Here is an 11,525-nt window from a genome sequence, read left to right on the forward strand (position 1 = left end):
ATAGTAAGGAGATTGGGTTAAATCATTCAGTCTATCTTGCCTGGTCATCAAGCGCAAAGCAAAACCCTCTTCAAAAACAAGCAAAAGAATGTCATCAGGAGATGGGAAAAATAACAACCAACCCTTTAGCAAGTGTAAACCCATCAGTGGTGAATACCTAGGTCAGCAGATCACAGAATCATACAATCATAGAACCACAGAATGGCTTGAGTTTGAAGGGACCTTTAAAAGCCATCTGGTCCAAGTTCCCTGCAATGAGCAGAGACATGCAGAGCTAGATCAGGTGCTCAGGTCCCCATCCAGCCTGATTGTGAGTGTCTCCAGGGATGGAGCATCCACCACCTCTCTGGCGTTATGTTCCAGTGCCTTGCCACTGTTATCATAAAACAAATTTCTTCTTGATCTCCAATCTAAATCTTCCCTCTTTTTGAAACCATTTTCCTTTGTTCTATCACAGTAGACCCTGCCGAAGAGTTTGCTCCAGACAAACTCTGGAGCAACAACACAGAGACCTGGTAGCAGAGATTTTTCATCCATCTCCTTGGTGTGAGCACTATCATGAACAGTGACTTTCACCATCTCCAGGCTGATCAGCCAGCAGAGAGGGACAAGGCTGGTGTCAGGGATTGGGGCAGGATGGAGGATCTCTGTGAGTGGGAAGAGGGAAAAATCTGGGGGAAAGGAAGGGAAAAAGGCAATGGGGAAAAGGAGGTGGGAAAAAATAAGAGACAGAAATAAAGATGGTTGTCAGTGATCCACTGGAAGCTGACAAATGTGCTCCTGCGAGCGGATGGGTAAGCCTGGGCTGAGGTCAGACCAGCAGGATAGGGGTAATAGCAGAGGATGTAGGTTGACGTCTGGGCAGGAAGCAAGTTGGATTGCTGGGAGGGGCCTCAAGGCACGAAGAAGGCTACTTAGCTCACAGCAGGACCCTCCTTCTCAGAATCATTTCTCACTGACAGATGCATGCCTGACCTGTTCTTAAAGATCTCCAGCAGCAGATGCTCCTGGGCCTCCCCAGATCTCCCACTCAACAATTCACCACACTTTTTGCAGAGCTGGTTTTGAGCATCTCCTTTCTTCTCCAAATGCAGGAGGAGAATAGAGTGATGATATCTTTTTCTCAGCAGTATTTTAAGACTATTTAGTCTATTCCACTTAGTTCTTTTCCAGGATTTCTGAAAATATAATGCCCAGGTATTCCAGATGATGCTTTGTCGGGGAGCTTCTAAAGGATTATTTAATGCACTTTGCTAGGTATATTCCCCTCAGGCTATATCAGTATGATGCCAGATTTTCTTTTATTTTTTTTGCAGGAGCAGCATAATCTTTTTGACTCATGGTCAGCTAGTAATCCAATGTTATCTTTATTTCTTCTCTAGAACTGCTGTTAACTCATTTTCCCTTTTATAGTCAGGGAAGCTATACGACCATGTTGTGATAAAGGTGATTATCTCAGCCTGAGTGTGGTACCTTCTGTACCTGCTGAATACTATTTGGATTTTTAGTTTAAGACCAGTTTTTTTAAGGTTATTTTGGGTTTTAACTCTTTCCTTCAAAACATTTGCCATCACTTAAGTCTCCAAAGTTAACACATTCTTTCTGATCTCTTATCTATTTTATTAATAAAGGTACTGAATAGATGTGATTTAGGACAGACCCTTGCAAAGCCCCATCAAATAAAACCATGAATCAAATCAATTATATTTTTCAATTATTGAAAAAAAAATCAATATAACTCTCAACAAGCTGTATGAGTTACATGCGGTGACTATTAGATCGATAGGAAGGAAAACTGTGTCTAGGAACAGGAAGACAAGGCAGGCAGTGATGTTATCACCAAATCTGAGAGATCTGGCAGGGTTGATAGTGCTGGGGAAGAGGTTCTTGCTGTTTCCCAGTGTCTCCATCTGCAAACCACTCCAGTTATGCCTATAAGCCTATAAGCTCAGGGAACAGGCAGCATGAGTAAGTATCCACAAGGGCTGAGAGCAGAAGGAGGGGTGACTGCAAGTCATCTGATGTTAGCCATCAGCAGGAAATGCCAGAGGGCTGCTTTTCTCCTCATTGCTACATCTGTGCAGTATGCCATGAATGAAAGCAAGGCTTTCAGTGTGCAAAACCCCAAGGAAGATGAGGAAAAGGGGGGTGTACCTCACAAGCTGCCCTCTCCTCCCATCCTTCTCCCACTGGATGCTGTGATCTCTGGATCTGCCTTGGGTTTGAACACTGGGCCTTACCTAAATGATAGTAGCAATCACATGAAACGAGTTATTTTGGTTTTCCACCCTCTGCTCTGTATGATGACTAATGAGGTGACAAGAGCTGCCCCATGTGGTTGGAAGGGATGGAGAACAGACAGGGCTGGACCACCACTGCGAGGTCTTCCTGGGGTGCATCACCACCTCCATTACCAGAAGGGCATAAGGACATGTCACCAGACAGACGTTAAGATCGTGGGTGGCAAAATGACCATTCCGAGTGCCACTGTAACATGCACCTGCTCCTGACTATCCCAAAATGTGTGACAAGTCAGCAAGGACAGACTTCATTCTCTTGGGCTTGGCCTTGTGCTCCTGATAGCAATTCACATACTCATCATTCACATGGGCTGTGCACTGACGCACACTGCCTAAAATAGGAATCATAGAATCATAGAATGGCTTGGCTTGGAAGGGATCCCAAGCATCTTCAAGTTCCAATCCCCCTGACACAGCCAGGGCCACCAGTGTTCAGATCCAGTAGGAGACACTGTCCAGGTTGGACAGGGCCCTGGGCAACCTGATCTAGTAAAGGCGTATGTTTGGTGGCCCTGCTAGGCAGGGGGGTTGGAACTACATGATCCTTGAGGTCCCTTCCAACCCGGGTCATTCTGTGATTCTGTGAGAGACCAGGTTGCCCAGGGCCCCATCCAGCCTGATCCTGAAAACCTCCAGAGATGGAGCATCCAAGGAAGTCCTTTCTAACAATATGGCTGTTTGGGCTTCACTCACACAGCTCCTGGGGCACCAGAGTAATCTTTCTTCAATGCGAGGAGCAATTCTTCCCCAGCCAGCAGTCACTGCCATGCTCCTGGAAGCTTACAGCCAAACCAAAGTCTCTATTGGAGACCTTGAACTTTCTGTTATCCACTGTCCTCCAAAATAAGGGGTACATGTAATAACACAAACAAACAAACAAGGCCCAAGCTTTCTCTTTCTATGCTTTGAACTTTACCTCAGTGTACCAAAGATAAAGAAACAATTTAGCTTGAATCATCAGTTTTTCAAGACACCTGAGCACTGTTTTCTGCAAGAAAGATATGAGCCTGAAACCATCTGTTATTTCCAGTGAAATATCTCCCCTGTCCAACAGGGCTGGCTGCTGTACTTTTTGCTTCCTTTACACAAACAGGGAAAAATAAGGCAGCTCGTGGCCACCCATGCTTTCAGCTCTCTTTACTGATCTCTACAGCTTCCTCACAAAACTCTGCCAGAAAGGCAGTGTAGCTGGCTACAGGCTGTTCTCATTAATCCCCCTTAGCTAACAAGATGTAGAATGGAAAATTGCAAAGCAGGAAAGCCAGCAAATTGTGTTGAAGCAGCCTTTTAGGAAATCAGAGCGAGACATTTTTTTGCATCACGCCCACGTCGATGAGCAGTTGTTTCTAATGGGTTGCTTTTTACCACTCTAAAGTGCACAGACACTTGTATGCATGTAAGGCCATTTATAACATCTCTGAAAGGGCAGTTCCTTCCTCTTATACGCCCACATCTTTTTGATGAGTTTTCATTGCACTCAAAACATCATTAACTAGCTGGGTGCTGATCCTTCTTGTTTCTGTCTTATTTACACTGTGTTTCATTGGAGCTAATAATAGGCAACATAGCAGTGCTGTAAGGAGTGAAGCTATGTCATTGCTGCTGCATTTCTCAGAGCATCCTGGGGCATGCTTTTGCATTCAAAACACAACAAGAGGGATGGGAGGCCACATTTCCCTCTCCTTTCCCCTTAACCAACACTATTGCTGGGGAAACCACATTACAGACAGCCAGGAAATGTGGCTATGCATTTGCTCTGCAGTGGTGGAGAAGGATGAGGCTCCTTGGTAGACACTCCCATGGGTGTTGTGACCTTCTGACTTGAGGGAAGGAAGACTCTCCTGTCTGTATAGCGCAGGGGGAACAAGATGAGCTCTGGCTCCACTTCATGGGATCACAGAACATGATGATCTCAACATGCATGCTGAGGCTGGCATGCACCCCTGCTCAAAGCCATGTACAGCAGGTTGCCCAAGGACACGTGCACTTGGGTTCTAAATACCTCCAAGGCTGGAAACACCATTACCTTACTGAGCAACTTGTACCAGAGTTCAACCACTTTCATAGTTAAAAAAATAATAATATTATCCATGGGAATTTCCTGTATTTCAGTTGGTACTCGTAATCTCTTGTCCTGTCACTGGGTATTACTGAAAAGAGCCTATACTTCAATCCTTCCATTAGGTATTCATCCACATGGATAAGATCCCCTTGAACCATCCCTTCCTCAGGCTGAGCATTCACAGCTCAGTCCCTCCTTTTATGAGATACGTTCTGATCGCCTCATCATCTTCATTGACCCTCATTGCTAATGAGGCAGCTGGCAACTGGCATTTCAGATCTCTCTGTACTCTGCCTTCTAATCACCTCCTGTTTTGCCAGACCCTCTGTAGGGCTGTAGGATTCTTGCTGAAAATTGTTCACAGGTTGGTAACTGTTCAAAAGAGCTCATAGCCCATGTACATGACACTTTCCTGATAGCATGCCTGAGACAGATCACTCAACTTGCTTTTAATTCTCCTCTCTCTGTTGAACTCAAAGGCTCAGCAGTCACAGAAATATGAAGTTGTTTTGTTTAGTTTGGTTTGTTTGTTTTATTGTTGTTGTTTGTTTTTGTTTTTGCTAAAGACATATAAATCAGTATTCATTTCTTTATTCTTGTTTTGGCAAGTGATGTTATCCTTTGCTATGATCCTTTACTACCTGTCTCTACCAGCAGGACAAGAAGGTGGGAGCTGACTCATTACATGCTCAGAAACTCATTCCTCTTTCGAGTTTAAGCATTGCAGTCACTGAGGCAGCTAAGTAAGATAGTTCTTAGAGATGGCTTGGAAAAAAAGCAGTCAATCTTTCTTTGCTTCATTTCAGAAGGGATATTAATGCTTCCTTCACCTACGTCCTTCTTGCTTTTTTATTTGAGTGTACTTAGCTTAATAAAATAAATAAACCTGTGGTGATATGATATTACAGAATATGTGTAATACATAGGTAGATAGGTACACACATGCATACATGCATACATACATACATATACAGATACTAGGCATGCAGTTTGTGTTTTTTCAATGTTAAATTACTTCAGTAGCCTCTTGAATTTGTTGCCATCACAGAATAATGGTCATGAATGAGGGGAGAAGCTTGGGGATTTTCCAGTTTTCCTGTAAGTAATATCTGCATTGGTTGCAACATCGTTCATGAATCCTGGTGTGCATGGAAAAGAGTGGGATGAAATTTCCAGAAGTCCAAACAAATCTAAGTCTTCTTTCCAGATCTTCTAAAAGGATGCAACTTCATGCCCTTCATGTGTCTAAGCTTTCAGATTTAAAATTAAAAAAAGCTTCTTAAATTGGCAAGTGAGGTAATTTTCTCAAAATATGTGCAATCAAACCCTGATAGATTTTCTCAAGCTTAGGAGAAAGAAGGAAACCAGAATGGTTATTTCACATAGAAAGTAAATCCCTTACTAGTCAAACTTTCTGATGGGAAAGAAAATTATTATATAGACCTGGCCAAGGATCATCACATATTCCGTCAGAAATATTTCTGTGGGCAAAGACCACAAACCTACAGTATGAAGGGATCGATCATGAGACCACTGTGTCCGCTGGAAGGATTACAGTCCATTACTTTAGAGCAATATGATGCTTTTTCCAACCCGTCTAAAGCTACAGCATTTCTATAATCCACGCAATATACTGAAGAGTTGTTAATTGAGTAAACACCAGTGGGTGTGACAGCCATGTGGCAAGCGCTTGACTCAGACATCTTCCACAGGAGAACTTGAATTTCTCATATATATTTGTACTCCTTAGTGAGGACAACAAGAAAGGCTGGAACTTATTGGTCAAGGGCTCAGTGGGCTGTGTCAGGGTGACTAAACACTTGTCCTGACTGTCGCACCAATCCTTGACTAATCCTTGACCAATCCTCTGTGCCTGAGGTTTCAGTTTTTCCAGTTGCTTTGTTCTGATGCATCATTCCCAGCAGGAGAAAAGTTGTCTGTAGAATAATTCCCATAAACGAACTAAGATTTGACTATATTTGTTGTGACACAGGAATACAAATACATGGGAAAAAGTGGGACAAGCTTGAATTTGCTACCTACATACAACTATACAGATCATATGAGAAGTTTGAGAACTGGGATTGTTTAGTGTGGAGAAGAGGGGACCCAGGAGAGACCTTATCACTCTCTACAACTGCCTGAATGGAGACTGTGGTGAGGGGGGGGTCAGCCTCTTCTCCCAGGTAACAGAGATAGCACAAGAGGGAATGGCCTCAAGTTGCACCAGGGGAGGTTCAAGTTTGACATTAGAAAAAAATTTGTCTCTGAAGGAGTGGTGAAGCATTGGAACAGGCTGCCCAGGGAGGCAGCTAAGTGTTTGAGAACCATGTAGATGTTGTACTGAAGGACATGGTATAGTGGGGGAATATTGGTGATAGGAGATTGGATTGGATGATCTGGGAAATCTTTTCCAACCTTGGTGATTCTGTGATTCTATGATTCTATAGTCTAGAGCCTCTCTGTGCTGACAAGATGTGGCTTGGTTTCTGAGAGAATAAATTGAATGTGTCCTCTCATTCCGCTGATCCAGGTCAGTGAATCTTGCAGCATAAAGTGACCTACATGTTTAGTTGTTTTCGGGGGCTGGATCTTAGCTGCGATACTGGAAATGCTCAGATGAGTCTGCTTATATGAAAAGTAATATAAACAGAGAACTTGGTAAAGAAGCCCAGAGATCTTAGCATTAAATCACTCTTTGATGTCTTACTGTTTACAGTGTGTGTCCACTCAAGCAAGGCAAAGCCTCCCTTCCTGGGGTATCTGTCATTCTTTAAGCTCTCTGATGTTATTTGGCTTTAACAATTAACTCCACTTATTGATATAGCTGCTTTGGTTTATTTCCTTTAAAAACAAAGGATTTTTCTGACACTTCTTGGAATAGCAGCACTCTGTTTAGTGAAGTGTAGGGTAATTTGTAGATCCCAACTAAATGGGCTCTGAGCTTTCAGGCACTCCTTGCTTTACAAACAGCAGAATATCTGAGGTGCCTGTAGGTTCACCTCTTCTTATTTTATATATACCATAGCAGCAGGGGAACATGCATAAACATAACTCTGGTTTTCTTGTGTGTGTAGATGATTACAACTTATGATGATATATGCAGAGATGATACAATAAAGTATGAGCCGAATTCAGCTGTTACAGTGCACAAGGTGATTAGTCTAAGGGAAATTAAACCTCATTCAATTTCATACCAAAAGAAGGAATTTTGAATGAAATAGGTCTTTCAAAAAGGAAACTGGCTTAACAAAAATGTAACCACTTTCTATGAACTGCATAGATCTGTGTTTTCAGATCGTCACAGCTAAAATAGCTCTACTAATAAACTTTATTTTGTGTTATTAGTTCTGGTGTCAGCTGAAATCTCAAATTAGGATGCAGATCCTGAAGTGAGTTGAATGATAGCTAACATAGTGAAAGTCTCAGAATGAACTAATGCCTATCAGTAACAGCAGTTACTGATTTAGCTGTGAGATTAACTGCAACTGTGAGGAACTACCTTTCAATAAATAACTAGAACAAGGATTTGAGCTTTTGTCTGATTTGTTTTGCTCTTTTGCTCTAAGGTTTTTGATTATCCTCTTCCCTTACAAGTGCCAGCTAAAATAATTCTCAAATTGACAATTACTTATTTCTTTACAATTCCTTTTCAGCACACATCTGGAAATAATGGGGTTTAAAAACAGCAGGGGGAAGATATTACCTTTTGCTGACTACATTCTTCTTATGAATTCTTTGGTTTTGTTAATGAGCTACAAGAAAACACAAAAATATCAATGCATTAAAGAAGCAGAACAGTTCTGAATACATTCACACTATAGATCTCTCTAGATTCCTGCTGCAATATGGGAAGTCAAAGAACACATTCAGGCTGAGCCATCAGATATCAGTAAGTTCCTCTGTTATGCATGGAAGTAATTGCAAAGCATGTTCATAAGATCACCATTATACAACTGAAGTGAAACTATGTTTGTGTTTGAGATGAATAACAATGTCTCAGTGTCCAGGTAGAGATCAGTGACAAGTGGTGTCCCTCAGGGGTCTGTACTGGAACCAGTGCTCTTTAGTATCTTCATCAGTGACATCAACAGTGGGATTGAGTGCACCCTCAGCAAGTTTGCTGATGACACCAAGCTGTGTGGTGCAGCTGACACACCCGAGGGATGGGATGCCATTCAGAGAGACCTACACAGGCTCAAGCAGTAGACCCGGATGAACCTCATGAGGTTTTTCAAAGCTAAGTGCACCTGGGATGTGACAACCCCTGCAGTAATCACAAGACAGAGGGTAGTATCCTGGGCTGCTTCAAAAGCAATGTGGCCAGCAGGGTGAGGGAGGTGATCCTGCCCCTCTGCTCTGCATTGGTGAGACCTCACCTGGAGTACTGTGTCCAGATGTGGAGTCCTCAGTACAAGAGAGACATGGAGCTGTTGGAGTGCATCCAGAGGGGGGTCACAAAAATGATCCAAGGAATGGAGCACCTCCTCTATGAGGACAGGCTGAGAGAGTTGGGGCTGTTCAGTCTGGAGAACAGAAGGAAGACCTGAGAGCAGCCTTTCATATCTAAAGGGGGGCAGTAAGAGGAACATGACAGACTCTTTAGCACAGTCTGTTGTGATAGGATGAAGGGAAATGGTATAAAACTAAAAGAGGGGAGATTTAGAATGTAGAAAACTTCTTCCTTATATACAGTAAGAATGGTGAGACACTGGAACAGGCTGCCCAGAGAGGTGGTGAATGCCCTTTTTCTGGAGACATTCAGGATCAGGCTGGATGGGGCTCTGAGCACCTGATCTAGCTGTGGGTGTCCCTGTTCATTGCAGGGGAGCTAGACTAGACCTTTAAAACTCTCTTCCAAATCAAACGATTCTATGATTCTCTGATCATTTAAGCTACCTTTAGAAACTGAAGCTCAAGATAATATCGTTTCAGCAATATGCTGACACAAGCCCCGAAGGAAACTGAATTCTGCTTGGAGTTGGGGTCCAAGCATTTGGTGAATGTACAAGAGAGATGATTCCAAGCATTTCATCTTTGCAATAACGACAGTGTATGCAAAGTAAGCATATTTCTGTAATACAAATACTTCTTTTTGAGCCTCCAGGCCTGTTCTACCTATTTTTCAGTAACTTCTAGCCTAAACTCTACTGGGCCTCTGCAAAAGAATTTCCTGCTTCCACTCTTGCTTGGAGCAAAGAATATCTCTTTCCGAAAAGCAGTCCAGTCTCAGTTTGGAAACTGTCAGTGATGGAAGAATCAACCACAACCCTGGGTAAGTGTTTCCAATGGTTAATTATCTCAGTGGTTAAAAAATGCTCCTCACTCTTAGTCTGAATCTGCTTTGCTTCTGCTTTCATCCTCTGGATTTTATTATATCATTATCAGCTGTGTTGAAGAGACCATTTTCATATTTTCCTTATCCATGTAGTCATTCATGTATAGGATACAATTTGTAAGGCCTTAGCTTTTGAACAGTCACTGTATAATCTAATCTAGTTCAGTAGGCCCCTTTGCAGTCAACTCAGAGAGACAACCGTCTCTCATCCGTGCTTCTGTAGGCTGACAAGCATATCCATGTTATTTTCATCTACACAAATGGACACTGCTACACATTCCATCTCTTCTGAATCCAGCTCATGTGTGGTCACATCCCTGTGCCTGGATGACTGCATCTGTGACTCTGTGACCATGTATGCCATGAACAGAACATTCATACAGTCATTGTCAATGGTAGGGCAATTATACATTCAGAACCTTGTCTAGCTTCCTTGAAATACCAGATAGATATGCCAGTTATCTGATTCTTGTGGCGGGCATGCAAGGCATTTAGTCAATACTCTTCCATCCCTTTAAGATTTTCTCATACCTATGTAAACTATTACTATATGTTCTTTTCCAGATTGCTGGAAGTCATGTGAGGATGTCAGATCTGCTGTTGTCTGTATGATAGCCACCTTTTTTCCTCATTTGTCTGTCATAACCAGAGAAATGTTTGACAAGGAAAGCTAATTGGGCAAATTTCAGGGCAAGCTTACACTATTCCAGAAGGTAGGTCTGAGTCTTCTCTTGAAGGAAGTAGTATTTCCTCCAGTAGAGACATCATGCCCACAATTTCCCAAGACTCATTTTCCAGGAACATTGAGAGCTACTGGAAGAAATTCCTTCTCAATCCCTCATTGGCCAGGTCACCATCCAAACCACTACCACCATCTGCTCTTTATTGGGTAAGAAGGACTTATCCGCTTCCATCTTCCAATGTATTTAATTTTGCTAAAGGGAGAAGAGTGGTGTCTTGACTCCACTAACAGGAATCATGATGTCTTAGTTATACTCTTACAGGTTCCCATCAGTTCCACCAGTTAGGTCAGTAAGCTACTGGATAGCCATAGTGAGGGTCAGCATGACTCTGGAGCTAACATTGTGTTGTACGAGCAAGTGGCCCTTGAGAATCCACTGAAATCATGCTGCTGTTTACAGGGAAAATCACTCTGAATCAGTGATTATTGTGTATGTGTTTAAGTGTGATCACAGGCACAGTTCCCAGTGGATATCACATTAGAAGAATACTTTTCACCACTGCTCATAGAAGCACAGATGTGCCAAAAGCTGTGATGCAGAGGGAATACGTCAAAGGCTAAGTGAGAACAGTTAATCCTTCACATTTTATCCAGTCTTTTCTGCTGAAATTGTCTGCAGGAATGCTGCCTACCACCAGCTGCAGCAGGGCGTGTAGGTGAAAACTGAGCTGGGGGTTCTCACATCACCACAATTTAATCCATGAAAGCTACTGCTCCATGATGGTAATCACCGGCACAGCCTGGATTTGCACTGCAGGTTAGGTGCCATATTCAGATAGTGTAATTTGTGAACACAGCTGAAACACAGTGGTGAACCTCATCCTCATTCCCCAAATGAGCATCGGTGTCTCTGCTTCGATGCCTACATCATAACAACCTATCCAATGGAACCACAGTTTGGTAACACCACCTGGTTCCGGTGGTTCCCCAGAAGGGTTACAGTGGAACCTGGGTGATTCTGTGATTTCAGACTATAAAACTGACTTCATCTAGGGTTTGGTGAGATTTTGGAGGAAAGGCTGAAATCCTCCTTTAAAGCAAAATCTCTTATATGTGATCTACACTGCTTGAAACTGAAGGCAA

The sequence above is a fragment of the Coturnix japonica genome, chromosome 1 (genome assembly GCF_001577835.2).
Source record: "Coturnix japonica isolate 7356 chromosome 1, Coturnix japonica 2.1, whole genome shotgun sequence".
NCBI lineage: Eukaryota > Metazoa > Chordata > Aves > Galliformes > Phasianidae > Coturnix > Coturnix japonica.